The sequence below is a fragment of the Carcharhinus amblyrhynchos genome, chromosome 3, assembly GCF_965287045.1.
Source record: "Carcharhinus amblyrhynchos chromosome 3, sCarAmb.v2.hapA, whole genome shotgun sequence".
NCBI lineage: Eukaryota > Metazoa > Chordata > Chondrichthyes > Carcharhiniformes > Carcharhinidae > Carcharhinus > Carcharhinus amblyrhynchos.
The window spans coordinates 2,128,701-2,143,220 of NC_137326.1; the positions used below are offsets into that span (position 1 = coordinate 2,128,701).

Here is a 14,520-nt window from a genome sequence, read left to right on the forward strand (position 1 = left end):
CTGAAGGGGGTCCCGGAAGGGGCCTCAGGCCACCCCCTGGCGCTGTTTTGCACATTTTGCGTGGGGGAGGGGGAGCATGCCCTGATGCTGGCGAAGATGGATTGGGGGTGGCTGGGTCACCCCCAGGCCTGCGTGATGTGTGTGTTTGGTTGGGGTGGGGGGAGGGGGAAGGTGACCCGGGCATTTAGTGATGGAAGGGAAGGGGGAGGTTGCCCCCCCCCACCCTCCAAGGTCAAGGGTTGGGTGCTCCCCATGTGTGGGGGCGGGGGATAGGGTGGGGTTGGGGTTGGGATGAGGGGAGGGGGGTTCCTTCAACCTAACTGTGAGAGATGTCTGGGGAACTGGTCTTGCTGGACCTCACTCCAAAAACAGAAAAAAACTTCCAAGTGTGGGAGAATTCAGCAAGAATTTTCCCAGGCTCCGAAGCAATTTCCGAACAGAAATCCTCAAACTAAAACATTTCCAGTTAATCCTTTTCAAAGCTTTACCCACAACAGGTGTAAGGCTCACTGGTCTATAATTACCAGTCAATATTTGTAAAGTTAAAATCCTCCATAACAACTACCCTGTTACTTTCTCCCCTATCCAGAACCATCTTTGCAATCCTTTCCTCTACATCTCTGGAACTTTAAGGAGGTCTATAGAGAACTCCCACAGGGTGACCTCTCCTGTCCTGTTTCTAATCTCAGCCCACACTATCTCAGTAGACAAGTCCTCATCCTTTCTGCCACTGTAATACTGTCCCTGTCTAACAATGCCACACCTCCCCCTCTTTTACCACCTTCCCTGATCTTACTGAAACATCTAAACTCTGGAACCTGCAACAACCATTCCTGTCCCTGCTCTATCCATGTCTCCGAAATGGCCACAACATCGGAATCCCAGGTACCAACCCCCGCTGCAAGTTCACCCACCTTATTGCAGATGCTCAGGGAAGGTCTGATTCAGTCCCAGTGCCCGGTATTCCACGGTGTTCATTCCCAGAGAGTTTATAACAGCTGAGAGTGGAATCATTCATCATTGAATAACCAATGACTCTGATGGTCTCAGTTCCTGAGTGGACAGTCCCCTTAGTGAGGTGAAAAGGTGTTATTATCACCCTAACCCTAGCGATGGGTCACCACTTACCAGGAAAGGAAGGAGAAGCAACACCATACCTCTGAACTGAATATCTGATGAACTGAGAGTTCCAATTTATTGAACACAATAACTTCAAAAAAAAAGCACAGGAGCTGTCAGACCTGGAGACGCCTGTGGGGAACTTGGTTCTGGATAATTCTAATCATTCTTAACAAGAACTCATTGGAAAGGAATGACAGGAATTGCTACATGACTAGATACGATTTGCTGGAGTAACTGCATTAATTTTTCATTGAAGGAAGGACGTAGAGAATAAGTTGTGAGTTTATATTCCAATTGGCGTGAAACTGTCTCTCCACAATCTGTTTAGCAGGAGCTGAGAGACTGGCTGGAAAACAGATATGGGAATCTTTAGTACAGTCCTGTATTCAATCCACATACTCCTCACAAATCCCTTGCTGAGTTACTCATCTTTTATCTGACCCGATAGTTAGTGTGGTTAACTCAATGTTCTGCTTCTTACACTGAAGTGTGCAGAGAAAAATAGATTTTTGACATTGAACCGGAGAATTAGTCTCACCCTCCCTCCCAAACCTTGTGTCCACAAGTAGAACTCTGTGACCCAATTGTGTTGCATCATCTTGTGTCAGCTGAGAAATCGAGATGAAAGATAATCCGGGGTAGGGATAATAACAAGGTTAAAATTAATTCAGATAGAGAGATAACGGGGGTGGGGGCATTCCAGCCTCAGCTAGGATGGCCCATTGAATGCAGTGTGAGGGCTAAACTGGGATTCCCGCAGGGCATCATGCCCTTTGCGAGTTTCCCAGCTCACCCTGTCAGCCTCAATCAGATTCCCTATTTATTTTGCATGTTTGTCAATCTGAATGCAATTAGTTCAATCTCTCCCACCACTTGCCCACCTCCCCAGAGGGAATGGGTGTGCTGAACCTTAACAGGTGGGACATATTGGAAAGAGTGGCTTTGTGTGGATAAGTTGCCTGGGTCCGGGTAGCTTGTGTCCCAGAGTTGCTAAAGGAAGTGGGGCTGGAGAAAAGGGAATAATTTACCTCAATCTTCCCTTGATTCAGGGCAGGTGCTACAGGATTGGAAAGTGGCAAATGCAACACCTTGACTCAGTAAAGGGGGTAAGGACAGTCTTAGCGACCACAGACCAGTTAATCTAACATCAGCAGTGGGTAAGGTTTCAGAAACAATAATCAGGAAAAATATCAACAGGCACTTGGAGAGGTTTGAGAGAATTAAGAACTAGCACAGATATGTGAAATAGAGATCATATTTGACTAATTTAATTGACTTTTTTGATGAAGTAACAGAGAAGGTTGATGAAGGGAATGCGGTGGATGTTGTCTATATGGACTTTCAGAAAATGATTGATAAAATACCACATGGAAGGCTGGTTAATGAAACTGAGGCTCAAGGGATAGTGTCAGCTTGGATAAATAAATTAGCGTAAGGTCAGAAAACAGTGAGTCGTGTTAAATTCAGACTGGAGAATGGTGAACAAATATATTCCCCAGGGGTCAGTGTCACTGCTTTCAAAATCTCAAAATCTACCAAAGATACCAAACTTGGAGCAGCTGCAAACACCCTCCCTCCTCAATCCTGTATCCTCAGGATATAAATCATCTGAAACGGGTGTTCGACTGGTAACAAAATGGAGAGACGGAATTTAACACAGCGAGAGTGTGAGATGATGCATTTTGGCGGAAGGGATTGGGAAAGACAATCGAGACTCAGTGTGACAGTTCCAAAGAACAGGAGGGCCGTGGGGTTCGTGTGCATCGATATTTGAAGGTGGTTGGAGATCGAGACAGTGGGTTAACAAAGTAAATGTGACCTTGTGCTTCATCAATGGAGGCATTGAGTAGGAAAGTAGGGAAGCTGAACCTTTATAAAGCTCTGGTTAGGTCACAACTGGAGAATTGTGTCCACACTTTAGGAAGGATAGGAGGGACCTTGAGAAAGTGCAGAGGGAGATTCTCCAGAATGGTTCCAGGAATGAGGGATTTTAGCTACAAGGTTGGTTTGGAGAAGCTGGGGTTGTTTTTCTCTGGAGCAAAGGAGATTGAGGGGAGGTTTGATAAAGGCAGACTTAGATACAATAGATAAAGAAAAGGTGTTCCAGTTGGTTATAGTATAAGAACCAGGGGAAATGGATTTGGGGTCAGAGATGCAGGGAGAATGTGAGGAAGTATTTCCTTAATAAAGTGAACAAAGGATTTAGAACCTGTCACTCAAATCCAATTGCAGTACAGGCAGAGTGCCGCACAGGTAAATCCAATCGCAGTACAGGCAGAGTGCCGCACAGGTAAATCCAATCGCAGTACAGGCAGAGTGCCGCACAGGTAAATCCAATCGCAGTACAGGCAGAGTGCCGCACAGGTAAATCCAATCGCAGTACAGGCGGAGTGCCACACAGGTAAATCCAATCGCAGTACAGGCAGAGTGCCGCACAGGTAAATCCAATCGCAGTACAGGCAGAGTGCCGCACAGGTAAATCCAATCGCAGTACAGGCAGAGTGCCGCACAGGTAAATCCAATCGCAGTACAGGCAGAGTGCCGCACAGGTAAATCCAATCGCAGTACAGGCGGAGTGCTGCACAGGTAAATCCAATCGCAGTACAGGCGGAGTGCTGCACAGGTAAATCCAATCGCAGTACAGGCGGAGTGCCGCACAGGTAAATCCAATCACAGTACAGGCGGAGTGCTGCACAGGTAAATCCAATCGCAGTACAGGCAGAGTGCCGCACAGGTAAATCCAATCGCAGTACAGGCGGAGTGCCGCACAGGTAAATCCAATCACAGTACAGGCGGAGTGCTGCACAGGTAAATCCAATCGCAGTACAGGCGGAGTGCTGCACAGGTAAGTCCAATCGCAGTACGGGAGGAGTGCTGCACAGTTGGCGGTGCTGTTTTTCAGTTGAAGCATGAAATTAAGGTCCTGTCTCAGATGGATGGAAAGGACCCACGGTCATGAGTTGAAGGGAGTTCTCGCTGGAATCCTGAATATTGCTTATTCTTCGATCCACTGATAAAACTGACCACGTTGCTGTCTGTGGGAGCTTGCTGTGCACAAACTGGCTCTTGCATTTCCTACATTCAACCGTGATTATACTTTCAAAGTATCTGATTGGTTATAAAGTGCTTTGGGATGTCCTGAGGTTATGGAAGGTGTTTTATACATACGCAAACCTTCAAACTCTCACATTGACAGGAGTGCATTGACCTGCATTTAACCTCGTGGTTAATCCTGTGCACAAATCCTTTTAGCCCCAGAAAGTGTGTAATTAGAAGATACAATCTGAATATGAATGGGAGCATTGTGTGAAATTAATGTTTTTGCCACTCCCCAGAACGTCTCACTAAAAGTAGTCGAACAAGACAGGACTCAGCTGATAAATTTCATTCTCTCGAACTGGAATAAACAAATAGGCTCTCCAGGGGCCAGATGTTATTGGAGCATTAAGGCACCGTAACGTGTCTTACTCTGCCCCCTTCATCCAAATTCCTTCTCCCTCAGAGTTACTGTGCAGTGCAAGCTGATACCAGTGCAGTGAGGACAATGGTGGATCTGGGAAACGGGAACACAAACAGGAATCGCTGGAAATACTCAGCAGGTCAGGCAGCGTCCGTGCAGAGAGAAACAGGGTTAACGTTTCAGATCACCGGCTCCTCTGCCAGCAACTCCGTGCATCTTGGGTCATCACGTGGTGAATCACACACCACAAACTGAACAGGAGGTGATGGAGACAGGAGCAGTAATAGAAAGCTCTTATCTAAGGGACTGTGAGGGGCTGGGCTGATTGTCCCTTTAAGGGCAACACAGCGGGGTAAGGGTCACTTGACTCACAGAGAGTGGAATCATAGAAAATAGAAGATAGAACACTACAGCACAAACAGGCCCTTCGGCCCACAAGTTGCGCCGATCACATCAATACCTACCAGGCCATAGAACTATCTGTAACTCCCAATCCCATTAAATCCCATAGACTCATCCAGAAGTCTCTTAAAAGACCCCAGCGAGTTCGCCTCCACCACCACCGACGGCAGCCGATTCCACTCACTCACCACCCTCTGAGTGAAAAACTTACCCCTAACATCACTTCTGTACTTTCCTCCCAGCACCTTAAACCTGTGTCCTCTCGTAGCGACCATTTCAGCCCTGGGAAATAGCCTCCGAGAATCCACCCTATCTATACCTCTCAACATTTTATAAACCTCTATCAGGTCGCCTCTCAACCTTCGTCTCTCCAGGGAGAAGGGTCCTAGCTCCCTCAACCTATCTTCATAAGGCATGCCTCCCAATCCAGGCAACATCCTTGTAAATCTCCTCTGTACCCTCTCAATAGCTTCCACATCCTTCCTGTAGTGAGGCGACCAGAACTGCGCACAGTACTCCAAGTGGGGTCTGACAAGGGTCTTATAAAGTTGCAGCATTACCTCCTGACTCCTAAACTCAATCCCTCGATTAATGAAGGAAATCATCCTGTGGTGTGAGGGGCCTCCAGATGAAGGGACATTTTGGGAGCTAGTTACAGGCAGGAGGCTGCTGTTTAATAAATACCTCTTGTGTACATTACTGAAGTTTGTGCATCTTTACAAGGATCCTTCCAGCTGCTCCTCTGGGCAGTTATGATCAATCTTGAGCTTGTTTGATGAAGATGACAGTTCTCAAGCAGCTGAAAGGCTCTGATGGGCTGTCAGTCTTTCCAGAGGCTCGGCTCATTACTGGACACTGAGTGAAGGAGTCCATCTCCAGCCTGATGTTCCAGGACATGCTGTGCCGGTGTCAGTGAGGGGGAGAGATGGGTCTGGCCTCTGAATAAATCGTCAACCCCAGCAGGAAGCAGACGGCACGCTGGCTCTGGACAACGGCTCACTGTGAGCTCACTGAACATAAGAAATAGGAGCAGGAGTAGGCCATCTGGCCCTTCGAGCCTGCCCCGCCATTCAATAAGATCATGGCTGATCTGTCGTGGCTCAGTTCCACTTTCCCGCCCTCTCCCCATAACCCTTAATCCCCTCTCTTATCAAAAACCCATCAACCCGCGTCTTAAAAATATTTAGCGAGGCAGCCTCCACCACTTCAACGGGCAGAGAATTCCAGAGATTCACCACCCTTTGAGTGAAGAAGTTCCTCCTCAACTCCGTTCTAAACCGCCCCCCTTTTATCTTGAGGTTGTGCCCCTGTGGAAAATCTTACCCCAGTCAGTGACTCACTGACATGCGGCAAAATGTTCCCCCAGCAAAGGCAGCAGGGGGGATGGAGAAAGGGGAATTTAATATTCTGCTTTCTCCATCAGCAAATACTCAGCAGATTAGGCAGCTCCTGCGGAGAAACAAAGGTTCATGTTTCAGATTGCAGAATCGACACTCAGGAATTACTGAAGGTGGTGGAATACAGAGTGTCCCTGCCAGAGAGCCCCCACCCCGCAGTAGGTACCTGTCAGGGTGTCTCTGATAACAGTGAGCTGCTAACCTTACACAATGTGTAACTGGTGCTGTATGACTCCGATGAAAAGTTATTGACCTGAAACACTGGGCGAAATTTTCTCCAATATCGGCATGTGGGGGGTGTGGGGGGATGGGGGAGGTGGGGTGGGGGGGGTTGGGGGGTGGGGTGGGGGGGGAGTTGCGGGGGTGGGGGAGGTGGGGTGGGGGGGGTTGGGGGGTGTTGGGGGGTGGGGTGGGGGGTAGTTGCGGGGGTGGGGGAGGTGGGGTGGGGGGGGTCAGTGTTGGGTTTGGTGTCGGTGTTGAGTCTGTCGATGTGGCCTTTTCTAATTGTGGGAATAATTGCAGGCATGGATCCCAGTGACACGGACATGGTAGTTACACGGGTCAGATGGGAATTGAGGGATATGAGCCAAATGTGGACAACTGGGACTAACTTGGTGGTAAAACGTGGGCAGCATGGGCTCGTTGGGCTGAAGGGCCTGTGTCCATGTTGTAAATCTCTCAGTGCGCGCTGCAGATTGCAGTCAGGTTAAAAGGTGGTGGATTTCTCTGAACTTTGAGTCAGTGACAGCTCAGCTGTTTGTACCTGTCACCTGATCAGAAACACACCCACCTCAACATGCTAAAATAAACCCCCTCCCTCCCCCAGCACCCCCCAAAGACAGGGAGATGTGTCCTGAATGGAGAGAGAAAAGGTGAATGGGGAAAATATTTTTTCACCCACAGGTGGGACCAGAAGAGGCAAAAAATAGGAGTTACTGAATAATGGGGAATTCAGAACAAACTCCCTTTCCCAGGGAGTGGGGAGAATGTGGGACTCGCTCCCACGGGGAGTGGGGGAGAATGTGGGACTCGCTCCCACGGGGAGTGGGGAGAATGTGGGTCTCGCTCCCATGGGGAGTGGGGAGAATGTGGGACTCGCTCCCACGGGGAGTGGGGAGAATGTGGGACTCGCTCCCACGGGGAGTGGGGAGAATGTGGGACTCGCTCCCACGGGGAGTGGGGAGAATGTGGGGCTCGCTCCCACGGGGAGTGGTTGAGGTGAGTTGTATCGATATGTTTAAGGTGGAACTGGATGGATTCGGAGAGAAATAGAAGGAGATGGTGATAGGGTAGGTGATGAGGGGATGGGAGGGAGCTTGAGTGGAGAACATATACCAGCATGGACAGTTGGGCTGAATGGCCTGATGCTACGATGTTTAAACTACAGAATTCTGTGCAGAAAATAAATGGGGATTTGCGCTGACGAGGTTTGAACTCTTGCACTCTGGATTATCAGTCCCGTCAGCAATGAATTACATCACCTGAGTCAGTGTATTAGTGAGTCAGGGTGCTGCAGGATCTGAGCAGAGACACACTCCTCAGTGCCTGCACTGTGGTACAGAGTGTTCAGGTCAGGGCCAATTCCACTCTGATATTCCAAACATTTGTTGTAACTTTGTGTGTATTTTCACCCTGTAATTTCTCACTCAGCCGTGTTATTACATTTTGACTCCATTTGCGCTGCGCCGCTCCCCTTCCCTTCATCCTGGGCAGAAGCCAAGTCAAATAAGACAGTGTGTTTTGTGTTTGACCTTCCCTCTGCACAGTTCCATTATCACCGGAACACCCAGAGCCTTTGTTACAGAAACGGCTACAATTGCAAAATGTTCTGCAGTTTAATTTCATTCCTTCTCTGTGTCAGTCTGTAACACTCCCAGCTCCGAGTCTGAAGGTCATCGCTTCAAGTTTCACTCTCAGGATTATCCCAACAGACCCAGTGTAGCACTGAAGGGGTCCCCCACACACTGACTCTCACTGGGGTACGGGTCCCACACACACTGACTCTCACTGGGGTACGGGTCCCCCACACACACTGACTCTCACTGGGGTACGGGTCCCACACACACTGACTCTCACTGGGGTACGGGTCCCACACACACTGACTCTCACTGGGGTACGAGTCCCACACACACTGACTCTCACTGGGGTCCCACACACACACACTGACTCTCACTGGGGTACAGTCCGTATTAAAAACATATTAAATAGGTTATGAACATGCAAATTAAGAGTCGGAATAGGCCACTCGGCCCCCCGAGCCTGCTCCCCCTTTCAATATTATGGCTGATCTGATTATAACCTCAACCCCACATTCCTGTTGACCCTCGGAAACCTTTCAGCCCCGTGTTAATCAAGAATCTCTCCAGCTCAATCTTCAAAATATTTAAAAATTTTGCTTCCACTGCCTTTTGAGGGAGAGAGTTCCAGAGATTCTCAACTCTCTGACAGGAAAAAGATTCTCCTCATCTCTGTCTTAAACAGCGACTCCTAATTCTAGATTCTCAAGAGGGAATATTCTCTCCATATCCGCCCTGTCAATACCCCTCAGGGTCTTAAAGATTTCAAACAGGTTGCCTCTTACTCTTCAAAACTCCAGTGACTACAAATCTAACCTCTCCAACCTTCCTTCATTAGACAACCTGCCCTTTCCTGGTATTCGTCCGATAAACCTTCTCTGAACTGGTTCTGATGCATTTCCATCATTCTTCAAATGAGGAGTCCTTGGGCGGAATCTTTCAGTTATTCACGTGGACGGGATTTGCTGGTTTCGCTGCAATGAATGGAGATTTGGCTGAGCGTCAAATACTCTGTCCTCGCTTGCAGCAGCGATGGGCTGTGTAGAACCAGAAAATCCCAGGCCCATACCATACACACTACTCCAGATGTGATCACACCTGTATCAGTGCAGCATAACCTCCCTATTTTTGTAATCAGTTCCCCTCACATTAAACAGTCACATTCTATTCACTTTCCTAATTACTCGCTGTATTGGTATACTAGCCTTTTATGATTCATTCACTCAGACACCCAGATCCCTCTGCTCTACAGAGCTCTGCAATCTCTCACCATTTAGATAATCAGCTTCCCTTTTATTCTTCCCACCAAAATGGATAACTTCACATTTGCCACATTTTTGCCCACTCATTTAATCTATCGATATCCCTCTGTAGTCTCCTTCTATCCTCTTTATAATTTACTTTCCTACCTATCTTTGTGTTGTCAGCCATGAGCTAAGACGAGATACGAGGGGATAAAGGAGCAACAGATTGGAAACTACAAACAACCTCTCAGATATTTCAAAATAGATACGCAAAAATTTGGCAATGAAGAGTTAACATCTAGGAATGAGTTGAAGGATTCCTGTATTCCCACACTCTGTATCAGCACATCCTCCATTCCATCCAGCTGTGGGAGGTTCTCCTGCTGGCTCCTTGCTTATTCCAGGAGGTTTACTCTTCCACAAACACGGACTGCCATGGCAAAATATCAAAATTCACCATCTGTTTTACTGAGATTTTTGTTTGAGATTCTACGGGTTGAACAGGGAGCTGTGCAGTTTGATTCCAGCCTCCTCCTGCATCCGTTTAGATTGAAGTTACAGCACATAAACAGGCCATTTGGCCCAACTAGTCCATGCTAGTTGATATGCTCCACCCAAACGTCTTCCCACCCCATTTCATCTCATTCTGTCGACACAATCCTTTCTCTGGGTGTATTTATTCAGCTTTTCCTTCAATGTGTCCGTGCAATATTCATTTTGACCACTCCAGAGTATGTTGGTTCTGCTGATACAGCTCTGTGCTGGCTGGCCAGCTTGTTTGATTTACTGAGGCTCGTGGTGTTTCTCTCAGGTTCCTCCTGAGGTCGTTCTGCTTCACTCTCAGAGTCTGAGTCCCAGAGAGACACAGTTACTCTCGCTACACCCTTGCTCATTCACAAAGTCCTGCAGGCCACACCTACTGCCCCTCTCACTCTGTGTCCCTCTGCATACTTCTCCTTATTTACTCTGGTAAAACCCCTCACCATTCTCAACACCTCCATTCAATCTCCCAGCATCAGTCTCAGCGCAAAACAAATGTCCCTCACCTCCTGGTACATCTCCTCTGCACCCTCAGAGTGTTGACTGAGGGAACAGGGGAGGGGAGGATAGGGTAGGGGAGGGGAGGGTGGGGCAGGGGAGGGGAGGGTGGAACAGGGGAGGGGAGGGTGGAACAGGGGAGGGGAGGGTGGGGGAGGGTGGGACAAGTCTGTCCTCTCAAGAAAAGCTTTAAGACCAATGCTCAGTGTTGGGAGCAGAGTAGGGAACCTTCTCACTGGGCAGTTAGTAACATCTCAGCCGACGTGACGAAATCTAATGTGGAGCTGCCGGTATTGGACTGGGGTTCGGAGCACTGCTCCTTCATCAGGTTCACCTTTGAAAGCTCGTGATTCCAAATAAACCTGTCGGATTTTAACCTGTTGTTGTGAGACCTCTTAACACGATTAAAAGCAGATTTGGTGATCAGTATGCCTTACTGCAGTTACTGGGCGGAGATTTCATAACAACATAAGAAATAGGAGCAGGAGTAGGCCATCTAGCCCTTCGAGCCTGTCCCGCCATTCAATAAGATCATGGCTGATCTGTCGTGGTTCAGTTCCACATTCCCGCCCTCTCCCCATAACCCTTAATCCCCTCTCTTATCAAAAACCCATCAACCCGCGTCTTAAAAATATTTAGCGAGGCAGCCTCCACCACTTCAACGGGCAGAGAATTTGTTGAGGGAAAGTCGTGTCTGACAAATTTATTGGAGTTCTATGAGGATGTATCTAGGGCGGTGGATAGAGGAGAGCCGGTGGATGTGGTCTTTCTTGATTTTCAGAAGGCGTTTGATAAGGTGCCTCACAAGAGGTTATTACAGAAGGTTAGGGGGCATGGAGTTGGGGGTAGGGTGTTAGCGTGGATAGAGGATTGGCTGTCAAATAGGAGGCAGAGAGTGGGGGTCAGTGGGTGCTATTCGGATTGGCGGTTGGTGACTAGTGGAGTGCCCCAGGGGTCGGTGCTGGGGCCTCAGCTATTTACCATTTATATAGATGATCTGGAGGAGGGAACCGAGTGTATGGTGTCGAAATTTGCTGATGACACCAAAATTGGTGGAACAGCAAATTGTGCAGAGGGTGTGGAGAGTCTGCAGAAGGATCTAGATAGACTGGGCCAATGGGCCAGGAACTGGCAAATGGAATTTAATGTTGGCAAGTGTGAGGTGGTCCACTTTGGTAGGAATAATGATAGGAAGGACTATTACTTACGTGGCGAAAAACTGCAACAAGCGACAGTGCAGAGGGACATAAGAACATAAGAAATAGGAGCAGGAGTAGGCCATCTAGCCCTTCGAGCCTGCCCTGCCATTCAATAAGATCATGGCTGATCTGTCGCTGCTCAGTTCCACTTTCCCGCCCTCTCCCCATAACCCTTAATCCCCTCTCTTATCAAAAACCCATCAACCCGCGTCTTAAAAATATTTAGCGAGGCAGCCTCCACCACTTCAACGGGCAGAGAATTCCAGAGATTCACCACCCTTTGAGTGAAGAAGTTCCTCCTCAACTCCGTTCTAAACCGCCCCCCTTTTATCTTGAGGCTGTGCCCCCTAGTCCTACTGTCTTTTTTGAGCGGGAAGAGTCTCTCCACCTCTATCCTATCCATCCCATTCATCATCTTATACGTCTCAATGAGATCTCCCCTCATTCTTCTAAACTCTAACGAGTACAAGCCTAGTTTATTCAGCCTCTCCTCATAGCTCAACCCCCTCAACTCCGGTATCAGCCTAGTAAACCTCCTCTGCACTCCCTCCAAGGCCAAAATATCCTTGCGTAAGTGCGGTGACCAAAACTGCACACAGTACTCCAGCTGCGGCCTCACCAATGCCCTATACAGCTGCAGCAAGACCTCCCTACTTTTATATTCAATCCCCCTCGCTATGAAGGCCAGCATCCCATTCGCCTCGGGGTCCTTGTGCATGAGTCGCAAAAACCCAGCCTGCAGGTGCAGCAGGTGGTCAGGAAGGCGAATGGGATGCTGGCCTTCATAGCGAGGGGGATTGAATATAAAAGTAGGGAGGTCTTTCTGCAACCGTACAGGGCACTGGTGAGGCCGCAGCTGGAGTACTGTGTGCAGTTTTGGGCGCCGTACTTACGCAAGGATATTTTGGCCTTGGAGGGAGTGCAGAGGAGGTTTACTAGGCTGATACCAGAGTTGAGGGGGTTGAGCTATGAGGAGAGGCTGAATAAACTAGGCTTGTACTCGTTAGAGTTTAGAAGAAAGAGGGGAGATCTCATTGAGACGTATAAGATGATGAATGGGATGGATAGGATAGAGGTGGAGAGGCTCTTCCCGCTCAGAAAGGATAATAGGACTAGGGGGCACAGCCTCAAGATAAAGGGGGGGTGGTTTAGAACGGAGTTGAGGAGGAACTTCTTCACTCAAAGGGTGGTGAATCCTGTCATTACAGCAGTGAGTACATTCTATAAAGTCCTTTTGAATACCCGAGAGGGGCTGCTATATAAATGCAGATCTCACTCGATCATTCAGCCAGTAGTCTCACCAGGTTAAAGTCCAGCAGGTTTATTTGGTAACACGAGCTTTCAGAACACTGCCCCTTTATCCGGTGAGTGCAGGATTTGATTCACAGACAGGGCACATACAGAAACAAACTTAATTACAAGATAATGGTTAGAATGTGAGTCTTAACAAGTAATCAAGTCTTTACAGGTCTTTTCCGGAGCCTTCAACATATCATTGATGAAGACGAACATCTCGCCAGGGCTATCCCCACACCCCCACTTCTTGCCTTCAAACAACCGCACAACCTCAAACAGACCATTGTTCGCAACACCACACAACCCTGCCACAGCAACCTCTGCAAGACATGCCGGATCATCAACATGGATACCATCATCACACGTGAGAATACCATCCACCGGGTACACGGTACATACTCTTGCAACTCGACCAACGTTGTCTACCTGATATGCTGCAGGAAAGGATGTCCCGAAGCATGGTACATTGGGGAGACCATGCAGACACTACGACAACGGATGAATGAACATCGCTCAACAATCACCAGGCAAGACTGTTCCCTTCCTGTTGGCGAACACTTCAGTGGTCACGGGCATTCAGCCTCTGACCTTCGGGTAAGCATTCTCCAAGGCGGCCTTCACAACACACGACAGTGCAGAGTTGCCGAGCAGAGACTGATAGCCAAGTTCCACACACATGAGGACAGCCTCAACAGGGATCTTGGGTTCATGTCGCACTATCTATCTGTAACCCCCGTGACTTGCCTGGGTTTGCAAAATCTCACTAACTGTCCTGTCTGGAGACAATACATATTTCTTTAACTTGTGCTTAACGCTCTCTCCACCCACATTGTCTGCACTTGTAAAGACTTGATTACCTGTTAAGACTCGCATTCCAACCATTATTTTGTAATTGAGTTTGTTTCTGTATGTGCCCTGTCTGTGAACCCAGTCCTGCACTCACCTGATAAAGGGGCAGTGTTCTGAAAGCTCGTGTTACCAAATAAACCTGCTGGACTTTGTTATGAGACTCGTCACTGTGCCCACCCCAGTCCAACACTGGCAATATCATGGCTACCGTTGATCACGCAGAATTTCTTCCCTGCTTTCTGCAGCACACTGAACCTTTCAGAAGGAATATTTTAAGAATGTTGCTTTTGGAATTGTATTGTATTTCAAATTGTTAGTGGAGTCTCATTGCGCACACCTCCCCCCCGCCTCCCCAATTGAATTCAGTACAATGAGGTGGGCACAGGAAGGTGCCAAATTGTGTTGAATGTACCCGTTACTGGATTGCCAGCACCACCTGCCCCGGGGCCATGATCAATTCACTAGAATTTCTATGTATTACATCGAGGCTGCGGTAGACAAAATAAACTCAGGCATCTCCCTATCGTACCACATCTGAAGGGCTGTCGGCATGGCTACAGCTGTGATTTGTTGATAAGGAGGGTTCCTGAGTTGGCAGCATCCACGTGGAGGTGTCTACACAAGCACTTTGATCTTATCTGTGTGAATGTGGTCTCTCTGCACAGATTATTCATCGGAAGGAATCAGGGCTGGTATTCAGACAAGGAGACACGGAGG

The 14,520-nt window shown here is 48.4% G+C and overlaps 1 protein-coding gene across 1 annotated transcript in view; it reads right to left on the reverse strand.

Moving 5' to 3' along the window:
- lamb2l (laminin, beta 2-like) overlaps nucleotides 1-14,520 on the reverse strand; it is a 167,771-nt gene that overhangs the window by 123,276 nt on the left and 29,975 nt on the right. The window lies entirely within an intron of this gene.